At 40.8% G+C, this 16196-nt stretch overlaps 1 long non-coding RNA gene across 3 annotated transcripts; it reads right to left on the reverse strand.

The window, feature by feature from the left end:
- Positions 1–224: 224 nt before the first annotated feature.
- On the reverse strand, positions 225–14767 carry LOC116156900 (uncharacterized). Of its 3 annotated transcripts, XR_010383805.1 has the most exons (5): positions 14591–14767; positions 14400–14471; positions 9253–9303; positions 7600–7733; positions 225–3755 (listed from the first exon to the last, which is right to left on the reverse strand). It is a non-coding gene; the product is annotated as an uncharacterized LOC116156900 (long non-coding RNA). The 3 variants fall into 3 exon arrangements; XR_010383804.1 differs by having other exon boundaries at positions 14400–14767; XR_004140827.2 differs by lacking the exons at positions 14400–14471; positions 14591–14767 and having other exon boundaries at positions 9253–9491.
- Between the last annotated feature and the right edge of the window lie 1429 nt (positions 14768–16196).

Genomic DNA, 16196 nt, shown 5'->3' on the forward strand with positions numbered 1-16196 from the left:
TTCTGAGACACTGCAATGATTCATGGTTGGAACTAAAGGGTTGTCTAAAAGCTTCCTTTGTGTGCACAACAAACGTATGGAGAACGGCTGGGCGGGAAGGGTTTTAATGGTTCAATTACTAGATTAAATGAAAGTTGCCATATGTACCATAGAAAGTTTTCTAAACGATCCGACAGAATACACTCAACACTCGACAACAAAGAATATAAGCTTTATTTCTTCGATTCAAAAACCTTATAGATCTTGCATCCACTGTTCAAAGCCACAAAAGAAAAATGCAATTTTTCATGCTTTCAGGTTGTGGGGATTTGGAAAAATGGGAGTAGCAGTTCTAACCAAAGTGAAATATGTCTCTTTAGATCACCTAGTGTATCTCTTCCTGCGGCACCTGTATAACATTGCTGATAGAGAAAGTAGCATAATAAAGGCCTTTCTTGCTATGATGAGTGTTCTTTTGGCAGAAAATTATCATCAAAACATCTTAACCTTCTGCTATTCTAGTAACAACATCTGCCCACAACAAAAACTGGAAGCATGCGAACAGCCAGTTTCTAATTTTATTCTCCCTATTCAGACTATGCAAGAGGAAAAAAGATGATAAATAGCCAGAGAGATTTTCTTGACATCATGCTTAACTGAAATTTCAAAATAAATCAGTAGGGCTCCTTTTTAAAGACCTACAACTAAATTATCATTGGGTCGTTTTGTTCTGCTCCCAACTGGGTTTCCGAAGGACTAGTGGTGAGATACAATGAGATCTGAAAAAGGGCCACAGTTGGCAAACATTGCAGTTTGGTTTGATTTAGTCTAACTCTTGTGTAATAACTTTCTTTGAAGTGTGGGTTGAGGAGCAGGTTAGAAGCCTGAGGCCACAAGCTCATCTTGTTCTTGTTACAACTCGGATGCCCTGCAGTCCCCTCACTATATATCAGAGGCTTGGCACCGGCGTCCCCGGCTGATCAAGAGTGGAGCCCTCATTCCCTGTGCAGCAGAGCGACTGAGAGGCAAACAACAACACGGCTGTGTTTGCTTGGGAAAGCCATTTGCTAAAAGGACACAGGTGGGTCTTCGAGGAGCCTGTGAGCTGGAGGAAACCAGATGTTGTTCCCAGGGTAAGGAAAGAGGTTAAAAAACCATCCACCTGGTGGAAAGATGGATAGTTTCCCTGACCTATGTTTCCAGCTTGCTGGCTGCCTCGTGCCTTCTCCAGCTCTGGGAATTGTTCCTTCTCTGCGGATCCTCTGACCCAAGCAAATCTCAAGGCAAGTCCCCTGCTCCTGTCTCATCTGATTTTTCACCAGCAAAGTGAGGAGGTTGGACCAAGTGATCTGTTAGGCCCCATCTACTCTAAAATTTGGAGATTCTGACACTGTGACAGTCTTGTAGCCCCCAAGGGACTAGATTTCTTCCTTCCATTGGTCACATATTTTCCAGCAGCCTGAGTTAGACCCTTAGATATGATGTGGCCCATGGATGATTCTAGTAAATAACGATACCACACAGTCCTTAAAACTTGTAAAATGATTTTTACGTAGAGTAAGAAAGCCCTTGAGGAGAGAAAGGGTGTTATCCTCCTCATTTTGTACAGACAGGAAGCTGTGCTGAGGGAGGTAAGGTCACAACTGCCAAGGTGAAAAGGATTCCCCCGACTGGGGCCAGATCTGAAAAGAAAAAAAAAAAAAAACCTCCAAATGCAAGTTTCTTAGACCAGATGAAGCACACATACTCAATAAAAAAAAATGTGATGAGTGTCAGTAGCAGAGACGAGAGCAGCGAACATTCTGGAAATCTGCCTCAAAGTTCAGCCAGTTAGAGCCCCCAGTGCAAACTGTTTGTGTGAAGAGACAAAACTCCAAAAGTAGAGAAGAGGGGTTGGAACTGGTTTTCTTCCAGGACAAAGACTCTTAGCCTGACTCTAGGGGACAAAGGTTGTTCTTCACTCCTCATGCAGGGCTCTGAAAGGGGCAAACTGTGAGGGATGTGCGGAATTCATCTCTGGTAACTAGGGGAAGGGTACCAGTTCAAGCCAGGGACCCTGTGGAGGACTGGTGGGAAGTGATGACTTGGGGTGACACACTCTGGGCCCTGAGAACCAACTCTGTGCCATGACTCTTGCTTACAGCCCATACTGTCTTTTATCTCAGCTTTAAAGGAATCCTGTGGTGAGTTAGGGAGCCTGTAAAAATCACAAAGGTAGAGTGAAACAGATAGGGTCTGCAACACTGAAGGGGTTATTAAAACACACACACAGACACACACTCACACACAGAGAAGGTACACCTTCCTCCGTGGTGTGTAATTAAGAACTGCGATCCCTGGGGGTGGAGGTCTTCCCATCTAAGTGCAGGGCCTGCTGGAGCAAAGGAAGGACTAGAACAAACAGAAGCAAAAAAAAAAAAAAGGATAAAAGTGTCACCGACAACGTGGGAGTGAGCAGTGAGCAGAGTGACAAACCCCAAAGATACACCCGGGCCGGCCGCTCTCACCAGGAGTGACAGCAGGGCAGTGGGCCGCATGAGCTGCTGCAGCGGAACAGACGGTCAATTAAAGTTCCTGAGCTGCTCTGGGATCAGGAAAAGGTGGAGACAAGAAAGAATATAAACAGAGGAAGGTGGAGAGGGGGTGCAAGTAGAGGCTGACTTCCGGGAGTGCTTATCAAACCAAAAGCCTGGTCAATACGATTGTTTTGTGTCTTGCATTAGTGAGCCTTCATTACAGACAAACTCTGGGTCTACAAACCCAAGAAGGTGAAATTTCCAGGAACCTATGTAAGTCCTGAACACAGATTCTAAAGATCAGTTGAACTGAATAGGATTGATGGGGTAAGAATAAGACATGACAGGGTAAGAAAGAGTTAGCTTGGGGGTTTTGGCGACCAGAAACTCAGCAGGTGCTAACAGTTTGGCTACTAAAAAAAGCCCTACGAACTTCAGTTTTGATGAAAACACATGTCCGGACCACTGGGCTTTTATGGGTAGTACAGTTGTCCTTCGGTATCCATGGGGGATTGATTCCAGGACCCCATGCAGATACCAGAATCTGTGGATGTTCAGGTCCCTCAGATGAAAATGGCGCAGTCCAGTCAGCCTCCGTATCTGCAGGCCCCACACCCAGAGGAGTGGGACCACGGGATTCACATAGGCTGTCGGTGTTGCTTCTGAAGGTGAACAACCCCATCTCACGCTTGTCTACGGAGGCACAAACAAGATGGTAAGGAGTTCAGAAACCACATTCCCACAGGGGGCAGCTGGAACAAGGAAACTTGGCGGGATCCAAAAGTCATCTTTAATTTCTGAGTAAGAAACCTTGAAAAAAGAATCAAACTTGTGTGGCATTATGAGATATAACCAAAACCAAAGATTAGAAGGCCCATTTTGGCTCAGTGTAAAGCAGAACTTATCCCAATAGAACTGTTCAAAGGTAGAAGATGCTGCATTTAGAAGTGGAAAAATCCCCGGCCCTGGCAGTGGATTTCAAGCTGAGGCTGGATGATCTTCTGTCCAGGATCCGAGAGAAATGATTCCTGCCTTAGGTAGAAGCTTGGACTAAATGAATGACCTCTGAGATGCTCTCCAGCTCTTAGACACCAGGTTAGGATTCTTTGCCTTGGAAACCAACCACACAGTTCTGGAGACAAAACCCCAAAGGGACTTGATTCCTCCATGGACCTGTGGGGTGCAGAGTCCTGCCATAGCTTCTTTCTTTCTCAGAACGCCTCTTCTCAGCAAATGATGGAGCTCCAACTTAGTTAGAACCTGCAGATAGGGAATATATTTTGTTGAGGGGAGGGTATAGCTCAGTGGTGGAGCCCATGCTTAGCATGCACGAGGTCCTGGGTTTCGATTCCCAGTACCTCCATTAAATAAAAAATAAAAATAATAATAATAAATAAATCTAATTACCTCCCTCCCCAAAACAACAACAACAACAACAAATGTATTTTTGTGAAGCAAACAGGGGTTTGTCTTCCTCGTGCCCCCTAAATGCAAGCAATCAAATTTGTTTTGCCTAAGTTTCTTAAGAATGTCTCAAAAGCTCTTTCTTCTTCTCCACCTCCAGTAACACTGCCTTAGTTCAAGCCACCATCATCTCAACCCTAGGACTTTTTCAAAGGCCTCCTAAGTAGACTCCTTACCTCCACTTTTATCTTCTTCAATACACCCTCTGCAGAGCAAGCGGAGTAGTTTTCAGAACCCTGCTTCTGTTTGGAATAGCTCCCCACTGAAGTTCTCAGTGTTGCTTGGTAAGCCCGGCAGACTCCTGTTCTGTCACTTCCCACACATGCCACCACCCCCTCCACACCACACCACAGACACATGTACACACACACACACTTTCTGCTTCAACAATACCAAACTATGTGTCATTTTCCGTGCACACTATGCTGTTATACAGCTCTGTGCTGTGTATGCTGTTCCCTCTATGTGAAATGCCTTCATCCTATCCAGTCCCTACCTCACCCACCATAATAGTTCATGTTTATACTTCTTTATATGTTAAAGTGTTGCTTGGGCAGAACCTTTAAGAAGCCTTCTTTTGACTTCCTCCCCAACTCACACCATCTCCCAAAGTTAATCATTCCTTCCTATTTGCTACCCCTGTACCTTTGTACATGGTTCTCTGGCAGCATTTATAACACTGTACTGAGATACAATTATTTATGTGTCTGTCTTCTCCACTGCTCTTGAACTCTTCAAAGGCAGAACCAAGTAATATTCATCTACAAACCCCGAGAACTTAGCACAGGGCTTAGAGCGCTTAGCACATGGTACAGGACTGTATTTGCTGAACTGATCTGACAAAGGGATCTTCATGAACACATCTATCATTTGCTATAATATCAGACATTGTATTATAATACACATGGACATCAAACTCTACAATGAAAAACAAAGTTAAACTATTGAAATTTCCCAGCAATTTTAAGTTAAATAAAAATGACCCAGGGCTAAGAGCAAAGTCTTGGAAAGGAAGTAAGGTAAATTCTAACCTATGAATTTCTGCTACCCCTATTAAAAGCTTTTGTCTTGAGAAGATTTAATCAGGAAGCTGGTCCCAAAGAACACCGGGGGTTTTGACTTGGCTTTTAAAAGATCACTCCATTTGCTATGCTGAGGATAGGTTTAGGGGGCAAGGACTTAAGTTTGGAAGCTACTGCAGCAATCCAGGTGAGAAATGACAGAGGCTTGGAACAGGATGGTAACAGTGGAGTGCTGAGGAGAGGCTGGTTTCTAGATGTGTATTTAAGTAGAGATGGCAGGATTTGTTGATGGAATTGATACAAGGCATGAGAAAGAGAGAGAGTGGAGTTAGGGGTGACTTCGTGGTTTTTGACCTGAGCAAATGAGTGGATAGATCTGCCATTTATTGAGACAGAAGACTTCGAAAGACAGTTTTGCAGGGAGGGGGATGGGAAGAAGAGATCAAGGGTCTAACTTTGCTTGTGTTACATTCAAGATGCCTACTAGATACCCAGTTGGAGGTGTAAAGCAGCTCGTTAAGGGGAGGGAGTCCAGCTGGAGTTATGCATTTGGGAGTAGCCACCCTATAGGTGATATTTAAAGTATGAACCTGGAGGAAATCAACAAGGAGTATAAACAAAAGAGGAAAAAAGACTAAGTTCTAGGACACCCCAACATTTAGAGGTGAGAGAGACGAGAACTTTAGAAGGCGTGGTGAAGAAGAAAGACCAGGACAGCAAAGTATCCTGCAAGGCTAGTGAAGAGGAAGAGAAATTTATATGCCTTGTGAATAGCACTGCTGGGTCAAATAAAAAGAAAACCAGGAACTGATCACTGCATCTAACAACACAGACGCAAGGAAAGTATAGTATTGAAAAAAGAATAGTATGGATCCATTTAAGACTCCCCACAACTGTATAGGATAGGAATTACTATTATTCCCCAGAGATGGACACTGAGAGGCACAGGAAGATGAAATAACTTGCCCAGGGTTACACAGCAAGAGAGGGGCAGAGCTGGCATTTGAACCCAGGTGGTGTAGCTCTGGAACACATCCTCCCTGGGGAAACAGGGAAACTAGGAGAGAGACCTTTTATGAGATGTGGACTACATGGTAAAGACCTTAAGGTGTTGCTTTTAACGTAGGATTACACTGAAGCTCTATTTCTGATCCTGCTCCTTGACTTTCATCTGTTCTTTTGTCTAAGTCAAAAAAAAAAAAAAATAGGGGGGCCACTGATTGACTTTAAAAGTGCACCCCTATGGAAGCTTTATGGATGCTTATTTAATAACCATGATCAGCCTGGTTAGCTCAACTGGTTAAGCCACGGTGCTGACACCAGGGCATTCCCTGACGTGAACCAGGTTTCCCAGAACAACCATGTCTTGTGGACATGGGCTCATTCTTTGCCCTTGACAAATACCTTCTATGCAGGTTCAGGGTGGTGTTGCAACTCCTGGGATGATAAATTTAGTATGTGTTCTATTGCCAAGGTATCAGTAGTACCTCTTTCCTGTTCAAAATAACATATTATTTTCTATTTTAGTGCTGAGGAGAGGGATAGTTTACTGCGCCCACATCATCACAAGATGATCACACCCTCAGTGGCTCAGGTGTGTAAACTAATAAGACTGTATTTTTGGATAGTAAAGAGCTACTCTTTATTAAAATGAGATAGACTACCTTCTGGAGCCAATTAGATGGAGACCAAACCTGAAGAAAGCATTAGCAAGGATCAGAGCCCACTACTCAGGGATATCTTTGAATAATTCTGGGGAAAGGAAATGTTAACTGAGTGTTTTATTTAACTTTTAAAATCAACTCTACCTTTTGAGGGAGCACTACCTAGTTAGTGATCCGACCCTGGTTGAGAAAAACCTCCAGGAGTCAATCACAATTTAAACTTCCAAGACCTCACTCAGCAAATTCATTCCTCAGGTTATCCTGTCCTGGCATTTGCCCTGTTTATTAGACCTAGTGGCCAAACTCATTCTTCCCTCATGAATTTATTGCATCTACATTTTTGGAAGTAATGAAACATGTATAACCAACTTTATATTTGATGTAATTGTGGGTGGTCACTTTAACTTTCATTCCCCATGCTGACTCGCTAACTTGGATAGAGTGTTTTGACCACGTGGCAGTCTTTGTCAAGCTAGTTACATCTGAGGTTATGCTGATCAGCCTCTGAAATCCCCAGGCAAATATGTAACTAGAAAGTCCTTTTCTCGTCTCCCTTAAATCTCAAATTTCCCTCAATTCCCACAGTTAAAATAACGTTATTTTTGTTGTAATCAAAGTATGAGATGTTTAGGTATGGGGAGGGTACAGCTCAGAGGTAGAACATATGCATAGCATGTGTGAGGTCCTGGGTTCAATGCCCAGTACCTCCATTTTTTAAAATTTTTTTTCTTTAAGTATAAGACATCTTACAATTTGTGGGGCACACCACTAGTGGCATTATTCGATTTTCCTTTCTTTCCAAGTCATATTCAAGTCTTGCCTCATTGTCACCATCTATGATAAAGGATGACTAGCAACAGATAGAAATGTGAATCCAGGCACTAGAGATGCTATGTAGACCCAGAAAAAAAGAAGCTTTAGGATCTGGCTATCTTATACCTACCATAAACCTACCATAGTCAAGTCAGGTTCGATCAAGGCCATACCCACATTCTTCGGCTCTATGTAGATGCACCCACATGCCATTTTGCCCTGCCAAAATAATTCTTGCTGGGTAATTCTCCTCACTGTCTCACCAGGCCAAGCACCTGATTGTCAGAGGAAAACAAAACCAAACCAAACAAAAACTATCACTGCAAAATTTAAGTATACTCACTTTTTTCCATATTTATTTTTAACAAGCATGGATGGGGGCAAGATGGAACAAAACACAAACAAAAAAAAAATGGTCTTAATGATGTACCTACAACTTAAGTTTTCCAGACAAAGCCAAGCCTGGTTGGTTCTTATAAACCAGACAGAAAATTTGAGCAGCAAAAGAAGGGCTCTAATCAGAAGATTGTGAACATAAGACTAAGTTTCCCATTGACTGGGCTCTTTATTTAGGTAAAAAGGCTTAGAAGAGCTGATGGAGCTTTTCAAAATAATATCTTACAAGCATTCTGCTCCCTTTTAAAAACCACATCTAGCCCTTGAATGGGATGAGCAAACAGACTGGGTGGTGTTAAGTCTGTCCATGGTTGGCAGGAAATATGATGCATTTAGCCATATCCACCACCACAAAGGCTGGTTCCCCCACAAACCTCCCCAGCAGTACACGGATGAAAATGTGGATTTTTTTTTTTTTTTTTTTGCAGCAGAGACGCTGATACATAATCCTATTACTATCCTCAGCACCTATTAAATATGATTGAAACAACGCCCATTGGAAGTCTTAAACCTTAACCACCAGTTTTACTTCTAAAATAAAGTAAACTGCCAAAAGTTCTGATAAAAGTGACAATTTATATTTTTAAGTAGTACAACTGGAATTTTCCTATAGCTGTAGACAAAGGAATTCTCACTCAGATAAGTAGAAGAGCACCAATAAATTTAAGGTAGCTTATGCAAGTTAGGCACTAATGAATGTCATCTTCTGTTTTGTCATGAAAAAAGATCTTTCTGCTGCTAAAGGAGACTGATTTAGATTATGAATAGCTGTAGTGATTTGCAAAAATGGCTCCAGAGAGATAGAATGAGACTCCATATACTCATGGCACTTGAGGTTTCTGCCCTTTTTGTTGAAAATTAATTTGTCCTGTGGGTTATTGGATTCTAGCTCAGCCAATGTATATTGCTCAGTCATCACAAATTTACTTAAAATTTAGTGTAGCTGAAGTTCATTCAACAAGACAAAAGTCTACAGTTGAAAGCTTCTAAAAATCTTTTTTAAAAACTGGCTAACGGTGTAATGGAAAGTGCTGGTGTCTAACTAGATTCACATAATGTTTTGCAGGTATCAATATATGCTATATGACTATGTTAGAAATAGATTTTTCTCTTGTTTCCCAAGAAAAAGCAGATAGGGAGGATTTATCATCCCTTGGTAAGAGGACATTTTGCTTGAAGTTTCCATATTCTGAAAAAATATAAATCCCTAAATTCAGATTAGATTCTGTAATATGTACCTTATACTTTGTTCATTCATATAATTTATGTAATTTCAAAACAAATGTTTTTAAGAGCAAATAGATTATACAACCCCTAATGCTTCCAAATCCCAAATATATTACACTAGAAAAAAACTTTAAGTACATAAATTCTGTTTCCCCATTTCAGGACTCTTACCTTAGGTCACTCACCTCCTACTTGGGACCGTCCAGCATGGAGGCTCATAGACTGGGAGGGTCAGAGCAAAGAGAGTCATACTTCAGACAGAGAGTCAGGACACAAATCACTTGCTTTTGACAAAAGGAACCCTAGTGTCGTGGCCATGCTCATTTACCCAACAATAGTGAGAGGGAAAAAGAAAGGAGTATTCTTCAAAAAGGGGCTCTTGTGAGAAGATACAAAGGAGGCCAAAAAAAAAAAAAAAAAAAAGAATGAGCAGCTAATTGTGGGAAAGAGAGCAGTTTTTAATTAATCATTCCCTTAAAGTGATTTCTATACTATTTTTCATTTTTACACATTTAAATATGTATATTTAACACATTAAACATGTTTAAATGTGTGCTTGACAGTCTTTTTTCCCTTTGAAAACCTAGATGACTATCAAAACTTATTTAATAGCTAAAATCACGCTAAAGAACCTCAACTGTGATTAGGGCCATTGGGGTAGCTCCTAATTAAATTGATTCACAGGAGGCCACAAGCGTTATTTGTTCATTTCATTTATAGCTGAAAGACTACTAGATAATAAGACTGTTTTCTATGGAAATATTATATTACAAACTAATTAAGAGCTAAACCAAAATGGTAAGAACATTAGGATGCATCACCTCATTAAGGAAAGAAAGCAAATGGTATTGGGGGGGATCTAAATCATAGTTTTGGACTTTTTTTGTTATATTCCTCGCACTAAGATTACAACTGAACTGCACAACTGATAAAGTTCAAACTCTGAAGCGATCAGCTCTTTGCTTAGGGTACAATTGCACAAAATGAGATACAGAGTGCTAACCAAATCATGACACAGTGGACTGGAAATTTTAGATTAATAAACCTCTTCCCGTGGAGAACTAAATAACTTTTACAGTTTTATCTATGGTTATTTGTTTCTCTGAAGATTTATGGTCCTCGCAACAGATATGCATCTTATCTTTCACTTTCCAGATTAAAGAAAGATGATTTTAAACAGGCTTCTGACTGGCATAATCTGGAATTGCAGATGATCTCAATTTTTTAAAAAATGCTAAAAGTGAACTTGCAAGTCAAATGAAAATGACTTTGCGCATGTCAGGTGCATAGGGGAAAAAATCTGCATACAGCTAAAGAAGGTTGACCTTCCGTTACCAATACCGATTCCCTCGCCCTACCCTGAATCAGCCAGGTGCAATCTGTACATGCTTAACCAGGAATTAAAACTCTTCGTGCTGCTGCTGCTGCTGCTTTAATTGATTGATGCTAAAAGTTTAGAAAATAAAACCTAACCAGCTATTACAAAGCGCCTTTAAGCAAGCCTTCTCCTTTGAAAGAAGGATGGTCAATTGAAACTGGCAGACCACATTTTTAGGTTTCAAGCAGCTCTGTCATTCTACAAGGAATGTGTCTGCCACTTCACACGATAGCTCGAGCTGAAAGACATGTACTTTGAATCAGAGAATCAATAGAACACTTAATGGACAATTAGGAGAACAGCTGTAGGACTGTCAGAGACCCATCTGTACACAGCTCAAACAGCAAGCCTGGACAAGGCCTGGAAAACAAAGTACACTGCTCCAGGGCACTGGCCCCAGTACAAAACCTCCCTTTCATTTCTCATTTAATGTTAATATAGTGTTCTTTTTCATTACAAATTTTAACACATGTAGAAAATTATGGAAATTGCTTAAGCCATTTGTCAACTTATATCATGTGAATTGATCAATAAATTTCACTACTTTGTTGTTAATGTAGATAAATTTTGGCATTTAATTAAGCTCCAGTGAAAATGTGGCCACTTTTAATTTCAGCAGATGCTGTCATTTCATTTGTAATACATAACTACGGGGGTAAATACAACCCAATCATGAATTATCACTAAATATTTATAGACAACATAGCAATTCGGAAAATAGACACAAAAGAGTTTTACCGTGAAACGATTACTATGAGCAAAATCTGAAATAGGTGGTGAGGAACTCTAATAGGAGCTGTGAACAGAATTTTAATACAGCAGCTCTGCCAAAGAGTTACATATGTATATTTTCCCCTCATGATTCTGCCTCCATAGAATACATCTCTATTAGGCAGAAATAATTTCAAATTCTTTTCACAGAATTGTTCCAAATGTTAAGAGAGAGTTTCCTAAGTTTGTGGGAGCCTATGAAAATGTATAAATTAAGATAAAAACCCATTCCTTTATATTTCTTTTTACTGAATTGATTCAGATACAATTGGGAGCCTTCTCTTAATGGATGAGAGGGAAATCTGACAGCACTCGTATAACACACACACACAGGACTTGGATTTGGAATATAAGGTTGGTCAAGAGGACACTGGGGCGGGAAAAGGAGACAAGATTCTAGACAACGGGAGAAGGAGAATGAACTTTTTAGGCTTCCTCCATATGACCCGAGGGGCCCCAGTATGAAATCCTCCTCCTGACAGCCAGAAGCCCCATAGCCTTAACCCTCCGTGGCGTAGTCTGACATGATAAACTGCTGTATCTCATTTGAGGGAGAAGAGGCTGCCTCCTGGTGATTCTGCTGGTGCCTTCAGGGAAAAGGGGACTCAAAATCATATTGCTCTCTTTACAGTGAAACCCACTCCAGAACGCCCACTCCTACCATTGTCTACCTGCTTCAGTAAGAGGGCCCGGCTGGCTGTGCAGGCATTGCATTTTCAGCAGAAAAACCGACCTGAGCTTTTGTGTGTAGCACCTTTGTAAGTACTAAAAAGTAAATAAATAAAGTTTAGGGAAATCAAAGCTGATCCCTCATTCCGATTTTTACGATGTCTCCATGTCAAGTTGGCCATCGCTACTGAGGAGGTTTGGCACTTCTCGTTGTTCTGGCAGAGGAGTACCTGGTCAGAGAAGATGCTCTCTAAATTCAGACTCTATTAGAGAAATGAGAATTCAGCAGCCAAAGGGAAAATGGATTGGGTCTTCTTGCTGAACCAAATTACACACCTAAATTCCCAGCCAAAATCCTCTCCCTGGCTCACTCTCACATGCTCACATTTCTTTTCATTCCACAACTTAAATATCCTGGGACTTGAGGCCTTGTTTTTATACCACCTAGAGAATAGAAGGGGCTGGAAAATTCACCTCCGCTCCCATTTGGATAATTAGGGATCTTTCTGTAATCTCTGAAATCTAGGATTTCACAAAGTCCTACTCGTAGCATTTTCCTGAGTTATGTGTGAATTTCTTTGTCTTTGGGGGAAACTGAGGAAAGATATAGGTTATTGCATGGGCTAAGGAAATACTGGCATTTCTTGAATATTTGATATGGACATTAAAATGGTAAGAAAGTTAAGGTGTAAGACTGGTTGAGAAACAAAAATTGAGATTCTAAAAAACTGAAATTACAGTGGATTAAAGATGGCCACAAAATTATTTGCCATTCTCTCATCAGTAAATGGAGTCTATTTCCTCTGCCCGTGAATCTGGGCTGGCCTTTTGAGTTGCTTTTGCTCAACAGAATTTAGCAGAAGTAACACTGGGCAAGATCACTGCACAGGCCTTGAGAAGGTCTGGAAGCTACTGCTTTTGCACTCTCTTAGGAGGCAGCTGCCTTGGCCTAAAAAAATCCAGGCTAGACTACCGAGTGATAAAGAGTTACCTGGAGAGTGGTCTTGGAAGATAAGAGACCGTCTTGGATGTTCCAAGACAGATTCCCAGCTGAAAGCAACTGCATGACTGACTGCAGCTTGACCAAGAGGAACAGAAGAACCTTGCAGCTGAGCTCAGCCAACCCACAGAATCATCAGGAATAACAAATCCTTCATAGGGAAGCCATGGCATTGTCGGGTGATAGGTTACGTGTCAGTAGATAACCAGAACAGATTCTGTAATAAAAAGTTCCATTCTTTTTCTTCTCATATCTAATCCTCCTTTTGAAGTTATGCCAACTGGCAGTCATCACCTGTTTTCCTATGCCTCTTGCAGAACTGATTCCATAACAACAAAACAAAAAGCCGAGATACGAATTGGGAGGGATGGGTTGAATTCTTTTTTAAAAGGAGGGCAGACTCATTCCCTCTGCTGTTAGTTTTCTATTTTCTCTCTTTATGGTTTCACTCACTATCCCAAGTCTACATCAATGCTCAAATTAAACACCAAAGGAAAGAACTGTATCCCTTGTCAGGACTCTGGTCTTGAAAGTCAACTGAAGGACCCAATTTGCTTGGGAAAATGACATCAGTGTATGTTCTGCTATTTATAGTATAGTTGCCAAACATTAACTCGTTAAAATGAATTTTTTCTCAGCTGAAGAAACAATCACAGCTGTGTCTTAGGGAGCTGTGTAACTTGGGCAAGTAATTTTACCTTTTGGGGCCTCAGTTTCCTCATCTGTAAAAAGAAGACAATGGACTAGATAATCTTTAAGGTCCCTTAAAACTTGGCCACCTTTCAGAGATATATGTCATTTTTCAGGTGATACCAGCGTAATGCCTTATTGCAATCATGTTAGTGTCAACGAAAAAGTCCTTCTCTACTGCCCAAGGCAGGAATGAATATATCCTTAATCTAATATTCTACCCCTGAATAATTGAGGTGATTGTATAATTAACTTTCTCTCAGAAAGCATAACCCTAATTTTTTTCACTCCATCATTCTATAAGGACAAAGAAGTATGACAATTTGTCTTTACCATGCAGGTCTCTAAATGGATGCCCATTCTTCATAAAGTTCATAGGAAGTTAGTACATGTTTTGCTTGTGGGAAAGATCTGAGAGGAACTGAGATAGGGTACTAGCTTTAGCCTGGACAGTAACAGTTTCAAAACTTACTGGTTCTTATGTTACGTCTGATATAGTTCAGGGGGTCTTCATGAAATCTTGCTACCTTCTGGGTTTTGTCAGAAACAGGATATTAATGTGTCATATACATTTAATTCAAAACTAACAAGCAGAAATAAAAACTTAGAGCTCTCTACCTCATGGCATTATTATAGTAAAATATGATAAATATCCAGTATGGTAAATATGGCAAAGTTAGTTTTCACTTATAATATCTAGGAAAAGAACAATATGGTTTGTTAATTCCACATACAATCCCCAAATTTAGCAGTTTCAACCATTTATGGAATCAAATAGATCTGGGGCAGAATCCTGAATGAATCACTTACCAGCTGGGTAGCCTTGGGCAATCTGATTAATCTGAGTCTCAAGTTTCTTCCATATACAGCACAGATTTCTGCCTATGGCATAAAAACGAGATAATGCATACACAGTGCCTAGAATAGTAAGCACTTAGTGAATAAAAGTTACAATTCAGTGTGAGCTCCATGAGAGCAGAAAGCTTGCCTGTTTTGTTCACCTTTCTGTCTCAAGTACATAGACAAGTTGTGTAAGGGAAAGATTATTTTTTTCTCTGGCCAACAGTTCCAACTTCCTTCCATGGCTTTGTTACATTGTTCATCAAGTAGAAATCATTTAGTTTGAGTTTCACATCTTTTAACCTCCTCTGCTCATGACGAGGAATCAAGCATCTGAAAGACAAAAATCAGAGGGATAAACCCTGCATAGGTCACTGGTCCTTGGTAAATTAAAAGTTATGAGCATGAACTAAAGACAACCATGGCTCACGTGGAATGGAGGATCCCTGATCACAAAGTAGGCACCTTTGGAAGTTGTGCTGCCTTTACAAGGACCACTACATTGGTGAGTTTCTGCTCTGGTAAAGAGTTTTTTTTACCAAAAACAAGTGGATTGGGTTTTAGGGGATCCCTGTGGAGTAGGTGTGATTCAGTCTGGTAGAAGAACAAGACAAAAACAGGTTCCAGATGATTCACCCCAGGATTGGAGCTCACATTGCTTAACTTTCCTAACTGTCATTCATGTTGACCAGACTTCTTTGCTTTCTATATTGGGAAAGAATCTGCTCAGTGGTAGGAAGCAACATTAGAAAACAAGGTAAACACATGTTCTCATCTTCCTTCAGGGACGCCAGGCTTTGCAACATACCGGAAGAAACCTTGTAACGATCGATGATCAGAACCTGCCCAGGGGTCCTGCTGCCCCAGATGGATAATCAGTTTTGGCTCCTTTTCATATAAACCTGCTTTTAGTGTGGCAGACAGTGGTTGAGGATGAGATTGTTCCCTCCCAAACTACACCAAATCTATGCCCAGTCAGTCATCTCCTGCTAAATCAGTTAGTTCATTGGGTCTCTACATGTGGCAAACACGGAACCATACAAAGGGCTTCACACTCCAAAACAAAACCACTGCAGTCCAATCTTCCTCTAATTACAGAGAATTAATGTGGTAAAGCTAAAGCCAGTGAAAATAAAAGACTTAAAAGCAGCAGAGAGGAGACTGCCAGTAAGGGGGCCAAGCCCTGGACATGGAACCTGGTATTAATCGTTCTAAGTCCTTGATAGTACATGGTATGTGACACGAACTCGTCAAAATTACCCTGACTACCTTCCTCTTTCTCCATCCCAGCTCCTGTGGGAAAGAAGACAGTGAGCAACAGGAAACGGGAGGAGATAGTTTATAAAAAGCATTAGCACACGCAGAATGCGGGCTGAAACGTGCACGTCTTATTCTTTGTACCCAGGGCTGACTATACGAAGTTGTGTAAGAGCTCTCAGATGATTCCAGATCTTCACTTTCATATCAGCTTGCTTGCAGCTCTTGATGAGATTTGAAGATTTTAAGAGCTAGTCTACCTAAATGCAAAAATAACAATCATGGTGTTTCTTTACATGCTAATATTACGAAAGCATCCTTCTTTATGTTGTAGAAGTCAGATAAACCACAATCAAGGTCTATCTGTGGCTTGAGGAGAAGCTGACTTGAATCTGAGACGTGAGTTTGGTTCAATTTCTAGAGCATAACCAGATAACTTCAGAGGATCACGGAGAGGCTAATGTTAGTTCTTCTTGAGAAGTTGATGTGTATGTGTGCATAAAATGTATA

The sequence above is a fragment of the Camelus dromedarius genome, chromosome 14 (assembly GCF_036321535.1).
Source record: "Camelus dromedarius isolate mCamDro1 chromosome 14, mCamDro1.pat, whole genome shotgun sequence".
NCBI lineage: Eukaryota > Metazoa > Chordata > Mammalia > Artiodactyla > Camelidae > Camelus > Camelus dromedarius.